The 20,636-nt window shown below is 44.5% G+C and overlaps 1 protein-coding gene across 6 annotated transcripts in view; it reads left to right on the forward strand.

Moving 5' to 3' along the window:
• sox2 (SRY-box transcription factor 2) overlaps positions 1-20,636 on the forward strand; it is an 82,055-nt gene that overhangs the window by 6,586 nt on the left and 54,833 nt on the right. For all 6 annotated transcript variants that reach the window (XR_015861957.1, XR_015861958.1, XR_015861956.1 and 3 more), the window contains exons 2-3: positions 2,008-2,226; positions 2,321-2,406. The gene's annotated coding sequence lies outside the window, so the exon portion shown is untranslated. The remainder of the gene's footprint in view (positions 1-2,007; positions 2,227-2,320; positions 2,407-20,636) is intronic.

Raw genomic sequence — 20,636 nt, forward strand, 5'->3', positions numbered from 1 at the left:
GCTGTCTGCTGATTATGCTTGATAACAACAAATGAAAAGGGGCTCTGGCTTTTTTTTTATATGAGCTTGTCCGTATGTATCCATTTGCATTTTGAACAACATTTCCGCGCCAGCCCAAGATGAAAATTGATTGACCAAAAACAAGCAGGCTATATTGTGATGCCTTCAAAAGACTAAATTCATCCCACACACCTTTCATCATGTTCGGAAACACAATTGAGGGAACTTTAACATTAGCAACTCTCATGTAAGGTGCCCCCCCCCCCCCCCCGCCAACATTTGGGCAGCCAAATGTCTTCAGAGAGTCAAAGCGCATATGTGAATGTGGCATAATGCTGATTTGCGACTTTCTCCAAAGAAGACTGCTCGCTTGGCAGAAAGGAAACAAGAATTATTGAATCAAACAGCTCTCCTTCTTTATCCAGATTTGACTTTGGCTGCATAAAGCTGGTCGCATAATCCTTTTATCAAACCTGCCGATGGAATACCGCAAATACCCGCAGTGAGAGAAATGTTATTAAGGTCATTTCTTTCTCTAGTTTACCTTCCTTTGAAAGAAAAAAAAAAACACTCTGACTTTCATTTTTTTTTTAATCTGGAGGGAAAAAAAAGACTTCATGTGTGTGTATTTATAGCTACCTGCTGACCACTGAGTCTATCTCCTCCCTCATCTGTTATGACCAAGATCAAGTTAGTCTAATTTGTTTCTCTCTTAAGAGGCACTCCGGTGGATCTGCAGTACTTGCAGCTTTTTATCTCTCCTCCCACAAGTGTGCGTGTGTGCGCCACAACATAAGCTAAACACGTTTCTCATGTGGGACTTTCACCTGACATCTTGAGTCAGCTAGCTTGCGACTGAACTGACGACAAAGGAGTCGTGTGCATTAGTGGCCTTGCAAATTTGACCCTACATAACCTTTTCATTCAGGTGACCCTACGTGATGGCCAGCTGGTGGGAGAACAAGTCATACTTCGCAATGTTAATGCCATTCATATTGCTCGTGTGTGTTTGGAGGTGGAGCTCTTTGCCAACAACGTTGCTCTTAATTTTCCTCCTGAGCAAAATAATTGCTGATTGAGTGACCCATTGCAGCAAACTGGGTTATAGACCAATGCTGGATGTGATGTCTAATTTTCTTTGCCAGTCCTTTAAATCGATCTGCATGGTTACACTTTATCTGGCGCGTGACGTAATTGCGTCAAAGTGTGACAAGGGCAGGCGCTTATTCCGATCAAACAAGCCTCAGGTCAAGACTTTCAGGTGTATAGATAAGCCGATGACCGAGCAAAATATCCAAGCTTTTCTTTCTCTGCCTTCCTCCTGTCAGTTGTATGAGAAAGCGGCCAAAGATTTTTCAACCATCTTTGGATTGCCACGCGTATAAAGGCAGGCGAGGCAGCCCGCAGAAAAGCCTTTCAGTGCGCTGAATGAACATGCCATCTGTGGGCCTTTCTTATTTCCTCTTCTCTTTTCTTCTCTTCCTTTTTCAAGCCTTGTAATCAAATTTGAGCAAAATCAAATGGCGGCGGGATAGAAGGCGAGCGGCAGGGGGGCGGCGGGTTCAATGAAAGTACCTTTTGTTGCTCTGAAACGAGCAAGTAATTTACAAAATGCCCTCCCTTTGTACGGAGGGCTAAAGGAAGAAAGAAATCAGTAGCTTTTAGAAGCTAGGCCTTGCGCTGCGACGGGCAAGATAATGAAAGCCGTCTTGTGTTTGGGGGATAGAAAGCGTCTCAAAGGCTGACTGGGCCTGGGCTCAGGGTTAGCTTCATGGAAAAAAAAGAAAAAAAAAAGCATAAAACACAACGGTCTCGCACATACAGAGGAGTCATGTGGACTTTTGTGGACTCCTCTGTGCGGGCGTGCACGTGTGTGTGCGTGTGCCTGGCAAAGAGCGGCAAAACAGCAAAGCGTCGCCTGGCTACTCTCGGCTGAGACGTCGCGAGGAACGGTCGGAGTTGGCGAGGGATGCTGCCTGTCTCCTCTTACTTGTTGTGCTCTTGCAGGTTGGCCTCGATCGTGGCTGCGACGCCTCCATACTCGAGAGATGAAATCACATGGCATTGCACTGAAGGATTAGGAGGCTCCAGGATTTGAACTTTTTTTTTTTTGGGTGGATGACTCTTGTGCATATCCTCGAGTGGGACGTTTGCATACTGAAGGAAGACTGCATGGATTATCGCCACTACCTGAGACACCCCACGAGATTCTGGCATTGCCATTTTGTAGGTCACAGCCTTTGGCTTAATCCCCTTTTTAACATACTTACTTGGTTTAAAATATTATCCATATCTAAAATGCAACATCTTTTGTGTCAAGGTTCTGTGCTTGTGGAGATTGCTGGTGACATTTCGACTGCGAGTATCTGGCCTACAGAGCCAAGTCTTGTCTTGCCGCACATGCCGGTGAGTTATGACATGTTAATTACAGGTTTCTCTTTTTTTTTCTTGCCCGTATACTTTGAGCTAGTGCCTGATTGTGTTTGTTTTCACCATTTCAATTTCACATTTTGGTTGGTCGTTTCGGGTCCCACGTGTTGATAAGCGTGCCCTCTTCTAATGTGCGCTAATCGTTGCTAATGTTTACACGTTTTGTTTGTTTTCGCTGTTTGTACGTCTCCTGGCCTTATTTTTGGCATGCCCCCCCAAAAAAAACTGATCTTGGAATGTTTTTATTAAATAATTCACTCACGGAAGTGACATTCAAGGCACGACGAGTGCAGGATGAAAGCGTGGGAGACCTTTGCCACTTTGGTAGGCTTCATGTTTTGGCAGAATGGTCACATGCTTACCTGCACCAAGACTGAGTACAAGAGGTTCTTCTGACTGTTGCAACATGTTACCGAAAGGCATAGAGAACAATGTACATATTTTGGAATGTTCTAGTCCTCTTGCATTTGGGCCATGTGGCAGTCCAAATCTGCCAGTGCAGGGTGAGGAGTGGAACAGTACAGGTGGGAGAAGATCCAGGCTCTCATTCAGCTCCAAAATTAGTTTTTGTCCGGGTGGTAGGGACAAAATTTGTCCAAATGCAAAAACAAAAAAGCTAAGATTGAAAGAGTGGAAATTTTGCTCCCTGAGCCCTGACAGCTCTTTGAAGTGAGCCGCAGTCGCCCAGCAGGACCGACCGGATATGGAGAGAGCTGGTGACCAGCTGGCCTTTTGCTGGTCTCACCTGCAGTCTACCGGCAGTCGCTTGACTGCAGCTCAGTCGGAAGAGCCGCTTGGCAGGAGATCTTCAGATCTTCCATCATCACATACTTGATCACTTGTGTAAAAACAGCAGGGTAAGTTTATTCCCTTCTGTTGTCATTGAGCGGAAAATAAATAATTGAGTGGCATTCAAATGTGCCCATTTTGCTCTTGACACATTTAAATGTCAACATTTGCACTGGAACAAACGCACTGGTTGAAATTCCAACGAAGCAGAATGCGTAATGAGCGCCGGTGTTGCTGTGCGCTTGGCAGGTGCCGTTGTTGTGCTCAACACTTCACTGCTTCGATTCTCTCTGGCAAACAACTCGAGCCAAAGTGTGTGTGTGTGTGTGTGTGTGTGCGTGTGTGTGCGTGCGCGTGTGTGTGCGTGTGTGTGTGTGTGCGTGTGTATGTGCGTGTGTGCGTGTTTTGAGACAATTGGTGAGAAATTAAATCAATTTAAATCATCAAGCGTTAACGATTGCAAAGAACAAGGATATTATAAAAGTGTAGCATATTCTATAAGTTAAATTTTGTTGTTTCATTTTTCACAGCAAATTTTCTTCAGACGTTCTTTTGTCACATTTCAGTGTTGCATTGTTTCTCAAATCTGGATCAAAGATTTTATGGCTTGTGAGCGGGATGCGACGTGTGAAGCTCCTGAGGATCCTTTAATAACTGTTAATGGGCTGCAAAAAGAAGTGGGAGGGGCTTCCACTCCACTGGACCAGCGATTACAGCTCATTGAAAGGGAGGAGCAAAGCATTGATTTCATCTGTGGCTGTGCGTGATTGCACCTGCATGCGTGTGTGTCACACACACACACACAGCACAAGCAGACATTTGCAGCCGCCTTGCTGCATCCAGGCTGTTATTAAGAGCTGTAGCCGGCCATTAAGCCTGTCATTTGCTCAATCTAGTGGATGACCCACTCACTTTGGACAGTTTCTGTGCTTAACCTCTGACCACTGATTGGCTAGCCAGCCAGCAAACTCTATTATTGTGGAGGCAGTCCAAGTCTGTGTGTATGTGTGTGTGTGTGTGTGTGGGGGGGCTATCAATTTTGTTTGCACTCTAAGTAGACAGCATTTCAAGAATGGGCATTTTTAAACATACTTTTAATAAATAACGCTACTTTTACAAGAGATGGAATCGAAGTGTAGTTTTTGTTTCTTTTCCACATATATTGTTAAAAGAATTCTCATTCTCAAAAAAGGCACAGAGCGTGTGTGCCTCACTGGGCAGCTAAAAACAGGTCTATGTTGTGGCGCAAGTGGCATAGCGAGAATTTGGTGGGTACGACCCAGACGCAGATAAACAGTGTGTGGTAAATGTCATTGTTTTTCATTCATAAATATGTCAACAGCCTGCATCAGTCAGTTCATGGAAATAATCATTATTATTCTCGTCGTCTTAAATATATTTTCAAAGCAGCCCCAAATTTTCAAGTTCTTCACTACACGTGCAGCCCGTCGTAATACAGAGAAATCCACCGGCGCTCTTCCCATGTGGTCGGACCGTGTGTGGCTCTGTGATACATTTGCTCCTTTTTGTTATTATGATCAGGCACGCGTGGTTTTAACACAGGTGTGTACAGGTCTTTGATTTCTGCACTAATACCTTCTGACTCCTCCATTGCTGGGATTAACCTCGGCTCCCGCTACTTTGTCTCAGCAGCGCTGCTCTGAGAGCCACGCCGAGCCCTGCTTGAGGTGATAGCGGCGGAAATTAGCCAGCTTTCTTCCTCAAAGCTGCTTCATTAAGACAGCCATCACCTTGGCCTGCATTAGCTTTGCTGCTAATCCAAAAGCTAGCAAAGTCAATCATGCAGACCTTAAGCTAACTAAAGCTACCTCTGCTCTGCCTTGTCTTCTGAGATAAGGTAATGAGGATCCGGAGGGGTTAAGGTGAACTCGGTTGCCTGTGTTGCACGAGCTCCACGATGGATGACCAGCGGATATCATCGTGAATACACGGAAATGTGAGCTAGCAGAGCTGGGAATCCCCAAGTATTGTCTTAAGTTGATAAGGCGGCGAGAGGCTTACCGAGGTGTATCCGAAGACAAGGATGGGATACTCCCCAGGTACTCGCCGCTATCTAGATGTGACACCCCGGCTTGGCCCCGAGCGGGCTCGCTAGTGTTCATATCCGCTATTGTCTTGTCCCGATAAGCTAATGAGGCTTGTAGCAGGAGGTGATGAGCGTATTAAGAAATGCATTAGTGGACAGACAAGAACAAGACACTGTCAAGTTATTCAGTCGCATGATGCCACTTTGGGAAATAGGAGGTTGCCTCGCCTCGGTAACGCTGATGAAAAATTGTGGCCCCTTTCGTTCCTGTTTCGAGTCATGATACTTTTTATACCATTACATGTGATGTGGCCATAACTGTCCAGCAGTAATGTTCTTGGCAAAATATGACAATCTAGACAGGTGGTTCTGGATTTGAAGATCTATAGGCTGACAGCTTCATATTGAAACAAATTCAAGGCTGCTTATACTGCTTGCCGTATGGAATGTGAACTACGATAAATATCGATTGGAATATGCCCGTCTGTGCATTGATGCGTGCACATCCGATTCGTGCTGTTGCTGATGACAGCAATTTTCAAAGCCTCTTGAGGCCTCAAGGTCCCCCAGCAAGACACAAAACCTCAGCGGCGCACATCAACGGTCACCCCGCTCTGCTTTTAGAGCCATTACTGTCAAACAGCTGTGAGCTCGCCCAGAGAAGTGGCTCTGGCGCAAAAGCAAGCTGGAGCCCAAGGGATAAATGGTCACTGCCAATACAGATAGATCGACTGATGGACGGATAAGTGGGTGTCGAGGCGCGAGGAGGAAGGGGCGCAAGAGAGGCGGGTGTTTAAAGGATGAATGGAGGGGACGGGGCGGCGCGCTTGGCGAGGCCGTCTCTAAGTGACGACAAATTGATGGGGGTGTCAAAGAGGAATCCAGAGAGGAACAGCCCTTTATTTGACAGTCAATTATCAGATAGACCCAGTGGCCTTGCAGTCCATGGCCGTGCCGCACACGTCACACACGCAAGTGCCTTTCAAGCACTGCTTCACGCGATGCTGGCATGCACGTGGACCCCCAAACATTTAATTAGACCTTGAGGACTTTTTTGCTAAAGTGTGTCAATGAACTCTTATTGTGTGAAGAGGATTCGATTGCTCCGCTTTGGCATAATAACTGCAAAAGATGCAACGTGACAGTACCAAATCTCTTAATTGAGCTTCAACTGTGAAGCATTTCTGTTAAAGTTATAAAAGGGCAGAAAATGGAAAAAGTGCAACTCAGCGGCTCGACTGTCTCTGTCAGCATCATTTATCATGTATGAAAATTGACGAGCAAGCCGTAGTAATCACGACAAGTTTGAATTTCAGTCTTGCAATCCTCCTTTATGTCTCACATTAAGTGCTGCTACCTCACACATCATCTACTCGGCCTTGCTTGTGTCACCAAAACCCAAAAGATTTTTTAGAAGAATTAGATTGCCGGCGAATTTCAAATGGAAGGGAATGGGAGCTTTGTGTGGTAGCAGACTGTAATTTGTGTTTACTGTAGATGACGCATATCAAACAAAGTGGACTTTTTCTTCATCTCATCTTTATTTGTATTTCAACAATTTTCTCCCCCTGTATTTGAATATTTGAAACCCACCCTAGTTTATTGAACATGAGAGATGGATTGGTTTTGAATGAATGTCTTTTCCTCATAGTGAACTCGAAGCCTGCGCGGCTTCCAATAGATGGCATCACAGCACCAGACTTGGCTCGCACTCCCAGGCGGGTTGCTGTGAAGAGCTGCTGCGCCTCATCGAGCTCTGCCAAGGCCGCAGGCAGGTCACGGCTCCAAAACAAGCGACGTTCACCATTTTGTGCATATTGACTGGAAGCCTGACAGATTCAGATTGATGCAGCAAAAGCAATTTAATAAGCCAAATTTGCCTTCGATATCGTTCAAATTTTTTTTTTTGTATTCCTCTTTAACTAAAGTCTCAATTTGACACAATGTGGATGATGAAGCTCAAAACAGTAGTTGTCCATAATTGCAGTGTCCTTTTAAACCTGGAGCGGCCCATCGACGCCCACAGTCAGAAACTTGGCAGTTCTGCTCCGGGGATTATTCCAACCTGCGCACGTGTCTGTGTCACCGCAACGACATGAATCCCATTTCATTGTCCTCACCTCATTTGTGCCACAATGCGCTCTTTTATTAGGAATTAACAAACACAAGCTTTTATTGGCACTAATAAATCAACATTTCAGCATCCCGCAATGAATCGAGTGCTCCTATTGGAAGCATGCGAACGTGCACTTCGGTCACTCTAAGCAGCTGTCTTGAAATCCTTTTTTTTTTTTTTTTTTTTTTGTCCCCCCTGAAATGCGTCTCCCTTGCCTGTAATGTGTTTTTGTGTGTGCCAATCCCCTGCTGGTTTGTTTCATACAGACACTTGAGACAGGAGAAAAGATAGCCAGCGTGAAGTGTTTCTCAACTGGAGAAAAATAAATGTAGAAAAAGGGCACCTGAAATGACATGATTGTGGCCTAAAAAGACAGAGCAAATGTGTTGATTTAAATGACACGGGAATTGCTCCCACATGTGATGAATTTGTGTTTGCTTTGCAAATACACAAGACGGCAAGGGGACATACGCTTAGTCTTCAAAATAAACAATTTATTTCTTCACACTTTTCTTACAAATCACACAATATGTAATTCATTTTCCATCACAGCATTTTAATAGATACCAAAAAAAGAACAGACTCTGAATTTACACTTCAATGTGAGGCCATCGTATGGAATTAGTATTATTTGATAGTAGCTGGAAAATAATTTGTGATGATATTAATGTGCTTCTGCGGGTTTATTTTTTGATGTGATTTGGGATTTGTTATATGGGCATCTATGCGTGTGTAAAATTGAAAGAGTGAGATCAGCTTCTCCTTAGGTGTCATCTCCAGTTGCCGGCCGCTCCACTTGGCGTCCTAAATCTCCAACCGTGGCTTGCAGACTGATAATCGTCTTCTTTGTGATTGTGGCGCTAATGAGACCTCTCTTCTCGTCCTCTCTGTGTTCATTTCTTAATGTTGAGACACAAAGACTTGGCTGCAGCGTGCATGGCCTCGACGGAGCGCCGCCACACTGACCATGATTGGATTGAATAAAGGTCTGAAAATACGCAAAGTTAAAGAAAAGTGGGAGGAGATGCAGAGAGCGACAGAGAAAGCAGACATTTTTTAAAGGCAATATTGATGAAAGGCCATTATTTTAGCCAATTAAAGGGATGGGGCAAGTGAGAACGGCTCGATGGCTTGACTGCACACCGGCGCCACTTTGCATGCGGCGAGGAGAAGACGCAATCTCCTCTCGCAGTCGTGTCACATCACTGACGAACGAGGAAGAACGTGTTCGAACAGATCTTTCTAGAAGGGCATGACAGCAGGGCCCGGATCCCCAATGTGAATATACAAACAGAAGCAAAGTCGTGCTTGTTCCTGGCGCTTTATGTGTTTGTGTGCGCACAAATTTCATTTCATCTTGACAGGAATGATTTTGCTCTCTATCGTGCTCTTATTCTCTCCTGGTTTGCCATCTCCCTATGTTGCAGCACGGTCGGCACAGGCGGAGGTTAGAGTTAGACAACCCCGCCCCCCTTGTCCCCCCACCAAGTCCCAGAGGTACTTTCTGCCTAACGAGGCTGGATATCTGTTTCGTCAAATCAATCGTCTGTCTTAAATGAACATTTACGACCATCTGCTTCAGGGCCTTACGCCCCCGCCCACGTCCACAATGCCTCACTCCAGCTCCAATCCCAATATTTGTCAAGTCTATGATCCTGCGGGCTCCTTGAGGGCCCCAGAGGGCTAATGTTGGGCTTCCACCAGGGGCCCGACAAACAGCCTTGCCTCGGGTTGGATTGGGGGGGGGGGGGCTTTCCACATGAGCCAGCTCCCTCCCTCCTTTCTCTTCCCTTTCTCCCCTGCCACTTTTCTGTTTGATTAAACACCAAACCTGTGGGACACATGGCCAAGGCACTGAAGCGCTGTCAGAGATCTGCAAGTATGCATGCGTGTGTGTGTTTGAAAATGTAAAATCCAATCTCTCTAGCAAGCTGTTGCATTGTTACTTGTAGACCGGCAGGCAGTGATGACATCATGTCTGCTCTGCGTTTGCCTTCTGACCTTCCAAGTCACAAATAAAGATGAAGGAAATTGTAAACTCGAGAAAACATCTCCTCACCTGAGCTTGTCAGACGTCAAGGTTTCGGCATGATTCGAATTATCTAGGTCATGGAAGCAGACGTGTTTGTTGTGGAGTAGAGGCGGCGTCTGGAACTATTTACGGCCATTTTGGGCTCCTCGCTGCTGCCTTGTGGTTCTTGCAACACATCGCAGAACACTTTTGGCTTAAGGTTAAGATTATTCATCAGCTCATGGACATTTTAAAAGTAGTATCGGTATTTGCTATCAGTATCCACGACCACTCAAGAATTGAACTTCTTCTAGTATCGGTTTGAAAACAAAGTGGTATCGAACATGATAAATGCAAAACACATTTAAAATGCAAGCAAGAACAAATTTAACAATAATTTGCAAAAAATCCGACTTTTACACAGCAATGCCAATGAACTAAATAATTTCTCCTGCTTTGTGATGTCTTGACAAGCCAGTTGAAGGCAAGAGTGGCATTCAGTTCTGAATGACTTGCAACAAAACTCTTGGCATCAGCCTTTCAAAAGCCACCATTGCTCCAAGCCTCCATTCCTCCTCCTCCCCCTCCCTCACATTTCTATTGTATTCCTCTTTTACCTCCCGAAGCGCCCCCCCCCCCCCACCCCCCCTCAGTAATTACATCCGAATCAAAAGCCCATCCTGTCAATCAAAGACTCAACTGTCACTTCAACTGCTTTGTCTCTCACGTCTCTGTCGGTCTCGGTTTCTGACGACTTTGGAACGGGCTGTCAGCGTGCTGCATTCATTCGACTGCAGTCGGCTTTATTACATTTGTGTACAATTTCCATGTACAGTGTCTGCATTTTCTTTTTTTTTTTAAAGTGTTGTCTTGTCTATTTAGGTAAATTGCTTCTAATGTGGCTCTGGATGTAATGTTGAAGGGCACTGAATAAATTGCTCAGCAACAAAGGCAACGTCTAAACACTTGTAATGTTAACCCAAGAAAAATATTTGGAGGCTAACATAGTAAATAGCAGACTCGAACTTTACATTCAGAGCAGGCTCAAACATTTCAATAGAAAGCATAAAGGGATTTTTTTTCTGTCTGGATGCTGTGTAAAAGACCAAACCTGGTCTGGCAAGTGTGAGTCATTGCAAGGCTAATAGGGTTAATTGTCATGTAAAAGCAGCAACTTCATGGCCAATCTCACACACACACGCACGCATGCACGCACGCACACACACATATTTACACTTTGCCACAGTCCCATGGGATGATTCTTTGCCCAGATGGCTTTTTTCCCCGTGTGTGTGTGTGTGCGAGTGTGTGTGTGTCAGATCCCGGCAGGCCACAAGGGGCTCGCCAGTGAACAAGGAGCATCTTCACCATCTAATTAATTGACTATGATCGAGCACCTGTTTCAGGCTTGATAGAGCGGCGTTTCCCACAACACACATGCTGGCAAATGGAGAGGTGTGAGAAGGAAGGGCAGGAATGGACACATGAGTGATGAAGAACACATCATGTGACAGTCCATGGAGGGTTATAAAAAAAAAAAGAAAAGAAAAGGGAAACAGGCAACAGTTGGCAGGCTTTCAATCTAGAAGGAAACCCGTCGTGCAGCTTATCTGTGAAACGTGATCTTCTCCATTTTTGGCTTTTAGTGATTGATCTTAGACGTTTATTTTCAGTATGTAAATATATTCCATTCCCGTATTTTTTGGATTATAAAGTGCACTTAAAGGTATGTGCTGCTACAACGTATCTCCATTTGCATTCTAGTATAAGCTCATTCTAGAGCTGAATGCGCTTTCATGAAAGGCGTCTCAAGTTCTTCCCACGGAGAAAATAAAGCATCAATGATACACGAGAAACGGCAAATCCAATCTGTGATACAGCGTGAGCTCATCTCGCTTGCTCGTTCTCGTCCCCAGTTCATTAGTTTCCAGACCGGTGCTCCTGCCGGATTACCATAACCCGTCAACCGTGAAACACCACCAAACAATTTTCTGCTTGTTTAAAAAAAAAAACGAGGAGGGGGAGAAATGCACCGACTTGGCTGCGTTGCCTCCCCACCGCTATGGAGGGCGGAGAGCTTGCATTACCTGCGTGCTTTTCCAAGCGACACCACGCAAAACTCATAAAAGGCGTGTCAGGAAGGCTGGCCTGCTTGGAGTCAACGAGTGAATGCAAACACACGCAAGTGCAATGGATGCTAAAAACAATCCTCTTGCCTCAACCCCCTCCCCTGCTGTGAGTAGTTCACGGCTTGTTTAATGAAATGTACGTCAAATCAGTTAGCGGGCACTGAACGGGAGAGGTCTCTCTCTCTCTCTCTCTCTCTCTCTCTCTCTCTCTCTCTCTCTCTCTCTCTCTCACTGTCTCTCTTGCTCTCTCTTTCTCTCTCTCGCGCTCCCTCTCTCTCTCAAATTAGAGTCTTAATTTATTGTAGATTTATTTTGGGAAAATGACTAAATGACTCAACTATCAGCTGTAGCTCCACCAAATCCCGTTTGTTGTGATGGAGCAATCCACCTATTTCCTTTTACTAGTAACTCTAAACTTTTAAAAGCAACCCTCATGTTTACAAGCGGAACGTGGCCTAAAACAAATACATAGACTTGCGTGCAGGCAGATTTGTTGTGGACTTCTTCCGAGCAGCACCTATCTCCCATCCCAATATTTATTTCCTCATTTTCTCTTTCCTTTCATTTCCACATCAATATGTGTGCGTGTGTGCAGGTGATTACAGTCTGAAGGCTCCCCTACTTACCTTGGCGTGAACAATAGCGAGCTGTGAATAGAGGCTGAGCGCGCTGTACTATAATGGCCTTGCAAGGCCAGCCGCTCACCTTGTTTTGTGTGCACGTATGTGTGTGTGCGCGTGTGTGCGCGTGTGTGTGTGCGAGATGCATGGAGACAATGCACATGCTGCTGCTGTATAATTACAGGCTTAATCTTACTATGCAGAGGGGTTCACTCAGCAGCACGAGAGAGTGGGGGAGGTATGTAATGACATCAAGAGTATAGGTTGCAATATAGTCAGGATAATACTGCCTTACTCTGCTTTGTGTTGTTGTAATAGCACTTTGTGCCACATGGAAGGAAAAATTTGAAATTATAGTGTATCATGGAAGGATGACGAATAGCATCCCTCAAGTTGCAGCAGCGTACCCAAATATTGAAAGGTAGCACACGGCTGTAGTGTAAGACTGGGCAAAATATCTAAAGGCGATGTTGTAAAAGGTCCAACAAGCTGTCTTGAGTGTCGCGGTCGCATTAGTGGATTTTTGTGAGGCCGGCATGGTAGGCGCCACACACCCCCGTGCCGCCCTTAATGCAACATCTCTTAGTACTGACTAGAACATAAATGGAACTCCGCAAGGGTGCACATCTTTGCTACGTTAGCAAACTGACTATTTAAATGTATGCAGCGGCAGGCTGGACTATGTTTTGGTGTTTTTCACGAGTGTGAGCGTATACACCAGTGGTTCTTAACCTTTTTCCTTGTTCGCACCCCATTCAATTCACCAACCAGTTCTCGCACCCCTAACCCTACCCCTAAATAATTATTATAATAATAATTGGTTTACTTTACAGCTATAAGGCTTAATTAGCATGATCCCCAATGCCAATTAACACAATGACTTCTTGATTTCCAGAATTTTTCACTTTTCTCGGTTACCCAACCATTATTCCTGAAAAATTGTAAATTTCCTCCAGGGTATCCTCGCACCCCCTAGGAAGCATTCTAGCACCCCTAAGGGGTGCGAGCAGCCCCGGTTAAGAACCACTGGTCTACACGACCGTGTCGCCAATCATAGCAGGATATGGGCGGGTAGGTCGCCTTATTAGTGTCCACCAAGAAATGTGGAAGTAAATATTTCCAGGCAGAATTCGAGATTTCGGCTTTGTTTTTTCAGATTGGATGATAAAAGCTTATCTCGGTTCTGACCGGGTCCAACCTAAAGGCTGATTTGATATACGAACACGATCACTCTGTCACAATGATTGGCGATCACTTGAATGACGGTCTTTATGTGTTTTGATTTTGTTTAGTAGAAGCTCGATTTAACAGCGGCGTGGAGCCTCCGCTTGAGCTAGGCACTAAAGCCGATACTCTGGACAACTCGGCGCTGTCAAGTGGTGTCGCTCTGCTCGCTGCTCTCGCCGTTCTTGATATCGCTCTTTGCTTATTGTCTCGAAAAGATTACAGTGGGGGAGAAATGTTGGGGGACAGAAATGGGAATGGGAGGAGAGCTGGAATCCTCCAGCTAAGTATTTAGCAGCCAGTTAATGTACGGAGGGATAATACGACGTGTCCACAGGCGGCGTCTTTATGTCCGATGTGTTTTTAGCAGCTTTTCAGCAGCTTGGCAGTGTTTACACACTCTTAATAACAAGTGGTGTCTTTCAGGGACCCTTCACGATTCAAACGCCATTCCGGCTTTGGACTAATCCCCCCGGCACACCGCTCCCAGACAAAACACAAGATTTCCGTTTCCCCCCACTGTAATTGCCCTGATTTTAATTCCGTGCAAGCCATCAAGCCAAGATTGGGGCTGGAGCAAGATTTCAGGGAGGGAAGGTCATCTGAGACTCTCGGACAGTCAAGACCTTGCTTGGGGACAAGTCGAGATTTGGAAGCAGAAGCGGGGAAAACGAGAAGTGGCCTGCATGGCTACGATAATAAGTCCAAAATGAAAACGTCTTGGGTTTTCAACGTCGGCGTGTTTTGCGCGACAGCTCAGAGCTGCTCCGACTGGACAATCTGCTCTGAGCTATGAGAAGAAGAATGAAAGGTAGAGAAAGGAAAGGGGCACGCTGTGGCAATATGGCCGGACGGCTCGCCGGCTGGGCGATCACTCGCAAATTTCCGACGCACAAATGTGCTGTTGTGTGGTCGCTCAAGCTGACAGACTTTTTTTTTTTAAGATCCCTCTTTGCCTCAGTTTGTAAGTCTATTCTCAAAATATTTTGTTTGGAAATTTTAAAATTAAAATCAAACTCGGTTTGGTGCCGCATTTATAAGTTTTGTGTCGTTTGATCCAAGCCTATTATTCAATTGTAAAAGTGTATTGGTTTTTGTTTTGTTTTGAATTACATGACAAAAAAATATCCTGAAAAACAAAATTGTTTTTTTCCTCTTTTTCTATTGCCAATCGAAAATGGCAACAAGAGATGTCCAGATAATTTCAACGCCTCTCCTTGAAATCTCAAGTTCACCTCAGTGTCTCCTATGCCGCCATTTTTCTTCACAGCCCTGTGCGCAGCCCTCTCCTCTTGCACCCGAATGTTCCTAAATTGAAATATTGAGCCCAAGTGCAGCCAGTTGCGGCGATCTCTTTCATGCTAACGCCTCTGTTATCTTCAAGTGCCTGGATAAAAATGGCTTGCTTTTCGTTTCAATTTGGCTCCCGTGTGGTAGTGGCATCACTTTTTTTTCCTCTCCACATCCTCAAGCAGCAGCTCTCCTCTTGTCTCATCCACACCTGTTAGTGGGCCACACATTTACAATCACGGCACTGCAAATGTGCTCAAACAGCGCAGCCTCCATTATGGCAAGTGAAACAATCACATATCATCGAGGATGCGTGCAGGCCAGCTGCACACACACGCGCGCGCGCGCACACACACACACACGCACGCACGCACGCGCATGCACACACACACGCACACGCACACACACATACATACACACGTGCGTGCAATGGCGACCAACATCATTCTTTGTTTCCTGTCACTCATTACGGCTCTTATTCATCAGCCCCTGCTCATCATTAAGCTTCTTTGATCATATCTTGACAAACCCTCCCGACAGCAAACAATTACAACTGGCAAATAAAAATGAACATGATAACCTATCAATATGTGTCGAACAAGCAAAATTCAGTTAAATTGGAGGACCAATTAGGCTTTCAACTGCTAGTTTAACTCTTAAGCTGTTGAACTATGACATGGTATTATTATTATTATTATTATTATTATTATTATTGTCATTATTATTATTATTGTCATTATTATTATTATTATCATTATTATTATTATTATTATTATGACTGCACTGCATGATTTCAGCATTGTTTTGCCATCATGGGACGGGCTATTGAGTTGCTCCTGCCCCCGTGACATTATAGAAGAAACATTGCACAGCAGCCATAAAGGAAGCATCAAATTCCGACTAAACAATGTTTGCATACTTATCGGCATGTTATAATCTGCCGTCCTTGAAAGGTCCTGCTAGCCTTAATGGTTAATAAATGAACTCAGCTGTTGCACGCACACACACTTGATGGCATAGCAATGTTTTTTCTTCCTATTTTTTGCTTTTGTCCTTGGACCGCATCTTTTCACCTGCCAGCTATTCCATAGCAGCGGAGGCAGAAAGCCTTGGCGCAACTATCTGTGTTATCTGCTAACTTTGCCACCTGTGTGGTAAATTGGAGGCAGTGATGTGGAAGATGCGTCCAAAGCTTCTTTTCTCTCCTCCGTCCTTCTTTCTCGAGCTTCCCCTCATCCTGTTTTTGTCTCGTTTCTTGGTTCCATTTTTTTCCCCCAGCCGGTGCCTCGCTCCTCTGCCCCTTTGTATCATCATCCTATTAAAGTGTGTGTGTGTGTGTGTGTGTGTGTGTGTGTGTGGTGTGTGTGTGTGTGTACGGGAGGGGAGGGGGCTGTGTGTAATATCACATGTGTGTATATAGAATAGTTTCAGCTCAGGTTTTGAATGTTCAACCAACTTTGGCATCTTTACAAGTTAGCATTGCAGTGTGTTCTTGTGCCCAAGGCAGTTCGTGGCCATTTTTAGCTTGCACTCCTAAAATTTGATATTGCAACAACCAAAACCGCTTCCATCATTATGAATTTCCACTTATTTGTATTTAGCAATGCCAAAATGAGTATACTAGAATACTAAATACTAACAGCAATGCTCATTAAAATTCTACACTTGCATTTTTAAATACTTTGCAGACTATGTGGGCGTGTCTGTTACAAAAAAAGGCTAATAATAACAAAAATTAAATCATCTACCGTATTTTCCGGACTGTAAGGCGCACCTAAAAACCTAAAATTTTCTCAAAAGCCGACAGTGCGCCTTATAGTCCGGTGCGCCTTATATATGGACCAAATTCCTAAATTCAAACTAGCCCGAAGCATTGTGTCATGAAATCAATCATAAGTGGCCCGCTGAAGACTATGAATCATAAATCAAAAAGACTATGGATCATTATTTTGTGATTATAAAGTAATTTGTTGCGTCTGCAGTTGAAATAAAAAAGATAAAATGGAGAATGATTTGATTTGGATTAAAAACCTGACATGATGCATTAATGGTGCGCCTTATAGTCCGGTGCACCTTATATAAGGACAAAGTTTTAAAATGGGCTATTCATTGAAGGTGCGCCTTATAGTACGATCCGCCTTATAGTCTGGAAAATACGGTACTTTAAAAGAAAAATCTAAAAAAATGCTCAAATTTGTTCTGAGTTTTTTCCTGAAAATGTTAATCAACAACCTTTTGGCTATGGAAGTCGCAGTGTAATATTCGTCAAGACAAAATGGCCGCGTGAAGAGCAAAAGCAAGCTCCTTGTTGAAGATAGCAACAGTCTTAGCGGCATTCCAAATAGTTAATCTGCGAGCGTCTTCTTAAACCCGCTCTGTCGGTTTATCAAGGCAGTCATACGATTCGCAGTCCCAGTTGAGTGTATTGTTTGAAGGCTCCGGAGCAGAGTGTCATCGAAATCAACGTGTTTGTTGTGCCTGCTGTGAAAGAGCATGTAGCATGACTCCGTCTATCTCTCCCCGTCTCCCTCGCAAGACTTCACCCCTCGCTTCCTTTCCTTAATGATGAAAACAATAGCGCTTCCTCCGAGCTGTCTCGCTGTACAAACCGGAGGCCGACTTGTATTTATTTTCACGTTCGGTCCTCCCGTGCTCGCATGACATAATCCTTCATCTGCATCCTTTCAAATCCTAATTGATGTGATTCTATTCATTCATAGAAAGGTTTGTAAGGTAAAACTCAAGCATCAAACTGTTTTTTCTCGTTGTTGTTATTTTTAGCCGTGCTTATATTTCCTTATGGACGTATATAGTCGCAATGGGCACAGAGAAGAGGCGAGAGATGCTATTGAAGTGGTTCTGTAAAATAGACTTTGTTCAGGTAGTCACTTTGTTTTCATGCTGATAAAATTCATTTATGGAGGGATCTCTCACTTTTCTTCTCGACTCCTCTTGCACTCCGCGCTCAGGCTCCCGGCTGCGGGATTAGCCGGCAGAGAAAATGCGGGGTAAAATTAGCCTCCGACTGTCCTCGCAGCCCGCGACGATTGATTTTCTGCTGCAGATGGGGAAAAAACGCCAGTGCTTAATGTCCTTAATACCGCCACAGAGACGGATTATTTTATTGCCTTGCTTTTTGTTTATTTCCTCTTCAAATCTGGCCAAGTAGGAATATGAGACTTTGTAGAATATATAGTATTAAAAAAAGAACAATTATCAAAACAATGACTTGAGAGATGAGCTTGTCTTGCTAGCATCACACAGCTCACCTGTTTTGAGTTGGGTCACTTTGCTGTCAATTTTAGTTGACAGATAAAAAAAATGTCAGCGCCTTGAACGGGTCAATTCCTCTGCTTAATTCTTATTACATAAACGTAATATGAATCTGAAGACAGACTGTAGAAGGAACATTTTGATGAATAAAAATAAAGGAAAATTCGAGCTGACTTGCCTTTTAATACTGTTTGTATATTTTTTGTGGGCTGATATTTAGGCCAAGAGTGAAGGTTTCAGTTTCTATAAAAGAAAACGTGGAGCTTGCTCAGGGAATTGTTTTCCTTGACGTGTGTTTAATTGAATATAATGTCCAGGATGTGCAGAGTGAAAAATTGCCTCGGGAAACAAAATTGATTTTATTCCGACTTCTTTTAATAAGGTAATCTTTAAAATTGCATTGTGTTAAGCCCCTGCGGTTTGTTTCAGATTTCATCGTTGATCATCTTGAATCCGGGCTTTTAAGTGCTCACACATTTGTTGTCTTATTGCCATTTGGAATCGAAATGATTACTCAAACTATGATGACTGATGAGACGCTCGGGGAGAATGACCCGTTTTCTCAAAACAAGGCCGCTGTCACAAAAGGCGTCGCGCTGCAATTATCTGCATTGATTTGTGGCGGCGGCGCAAATTCAACTCATATAATTAACTTTGCGTTGGTCAAGTCATCGAGCATGTCAATAACACTTGGCGTTGTGTTCACGTATACCGCAAAGATATTTACAACCAGCCACGCAGCGACTTTGAGATGAGATAGTGAGCGCCCAACGCAATTTGGACGGACAGACCCACCATTGTTCCGGCCCCGTCTGCCTGTAATTAAAATGGAGTATGAAATTAATAATGGGAGATAGAAAATGATTTGCATACATTCCAAATGGACGCCTTTTTCTCGAATTGGATTTTGTTGTTGTGACTTTGTGTAGAGGAATGTCAAAAAGGGAAGCGCCAATTAGCCATATTTTGCATTGGTGTTTTTGAAACACGTTCTTTGTGTTTGAATCTTATCAAAGTCAAAGAAGTTGGAATTTTGTTTTATCATTCTCCCCGTTTTCCACTTTTTTCGCTTCGGTTTAGCATCTTGCCCGCCCGCCCGAGCGAGCGTCTGCTCGGGCCAAGGTGGCTGCTGTAATTTGCTTTTCCCGGCTTGATGTTTATTGTGAGGCTCAAATTGAAAGTGGCCTGTAATGGAGCGAGACTCGCAACCCCGAGACCAATTCGCAATCTAAATGACTTGCTCCTTTTCAATGGCATCGACTGGAGAGCTCTTTGTGCAGCCTCGTACCTAATCAACCTCTGGTGTGACCCCCGGCTCTTGGGGGCTGCTGTCGGATTAATGATAAAATCATTGGTTCAAACAATTATTCGCCCTGAAATAGCTAGCCATTTTATTCTGAAAATTAAAGAATGTGAAATTATTTTTTTTGTGCTGTGTTGTAGCAGCTCCACTTATGGGTGAACTCTGCCCCCCAAACTCTTGGATTTCAAATTAAACAGTGATTTTCCCTTACCTATTTTCTCTCCTGTACCTTTTTCAAGCCCCACCCCCCCCCCCCACCCCCCCCCCCCCCCCCTCCCTCCTCCCTCCACCCTCTTTGTGTTGTTGCAAATTACCTCCTGGGTGTCGCAGTAGCAAGGCCTCAGCGACATGCCTGTCTGCTTATGTTCCGTCTTCAGCTGATGTGGACTTATTCGTGATGGGAATCTGTTAGCCAGTCAGATTCCCCGTTTCTTCAAACATGTCAGAAATTTTATAACTCTATGAAAATCAAACAACCTTTTTTTCATTCAAAAGATTTGAGGCATTTCTGCACCATTTTCTTCATCTCTCTTCCGTGTTTAATAAAAATTGAACGTGATCATATTTAAATGAATTTAGAATGAGCATGACTAACTAATATCAAGCTCAACTCTACCTAATGAGGAAGTCGATTGGTACGTTTTGCGTATGTGGTGCAATGCTCCATCAACAATCAACATTATTTCGATAGAGAGAAGTTCTAATGGGTGACAATCCCAACATCCATTTGACGTCCGAGGTGCAAATCATCCGCAATCTGGTTTGGTGTTTGCCTGCTGGAGATGAGAAACTCTCACGGCTCGATGGATCGCCATCTCGGGTGGCGCTCATTCAGCCCCTCGCCTCGGGACTTCCGAAAGCATGGGTGGATTTTCCCCCGAACGCCACTCAATGGCCAGCCGCGTATTTATCACCATTGTCATCACTGTGATCACGCCCCTCCCTCCTCTTAAGCGTGAGACGGTGGGCACTCTTAAGAGGCTCATATCCAACCGTAGCCCAGCAGCTTCCCCTACCACAGGTCGGCTGTCGTCCACGTCCGATGCCTGCGCTGTGCTTAGTCATTACCGAGGGATTGATTTCCCTAAAAGAGACTCTTTGACAGAAGCACTAAGAGGCTTATATTAAGTCCTCCTCACCTTCATTGCTTCCACGCTAATGTTTCAGCAAGCTGCAGCCTCTATTGACTTGTTGATGGAGATGCGAGGGCGGAGCCTCTCTTCACCAGTCAGAAACTTCATGCAAAGGTTTTCCCAGATTTCAAACAATTCCGGACCGCTTGCAGAGAGGCTTGCCAGCAAAGTGAGGAAACTAAGTTGAACTACGAGTTTTGCAGAACAACACTCAAGTCAGTCAGGCGGTCAGAAAAAAGCAGGAAGTTTGACTCGATCCCTAGGGACAAAA

The sequence above is a fragment of the Syngnathus floridae genome, chromosome 13 (genome assembly GCF_059516105.1).
Source record: "Syngnathus floridae isolate MCC-2025c chromosome 13, RoL_Sflo_1.0, whole genome shotgun sequence".
Taxonomy (NCBI): domain Eukaryota; kingdom Metazoa; phylum Chordata; class Actinopteri; order Syngnathiformes; family Syngnathidae; genus Syngnathus; species Syngnathus floridae.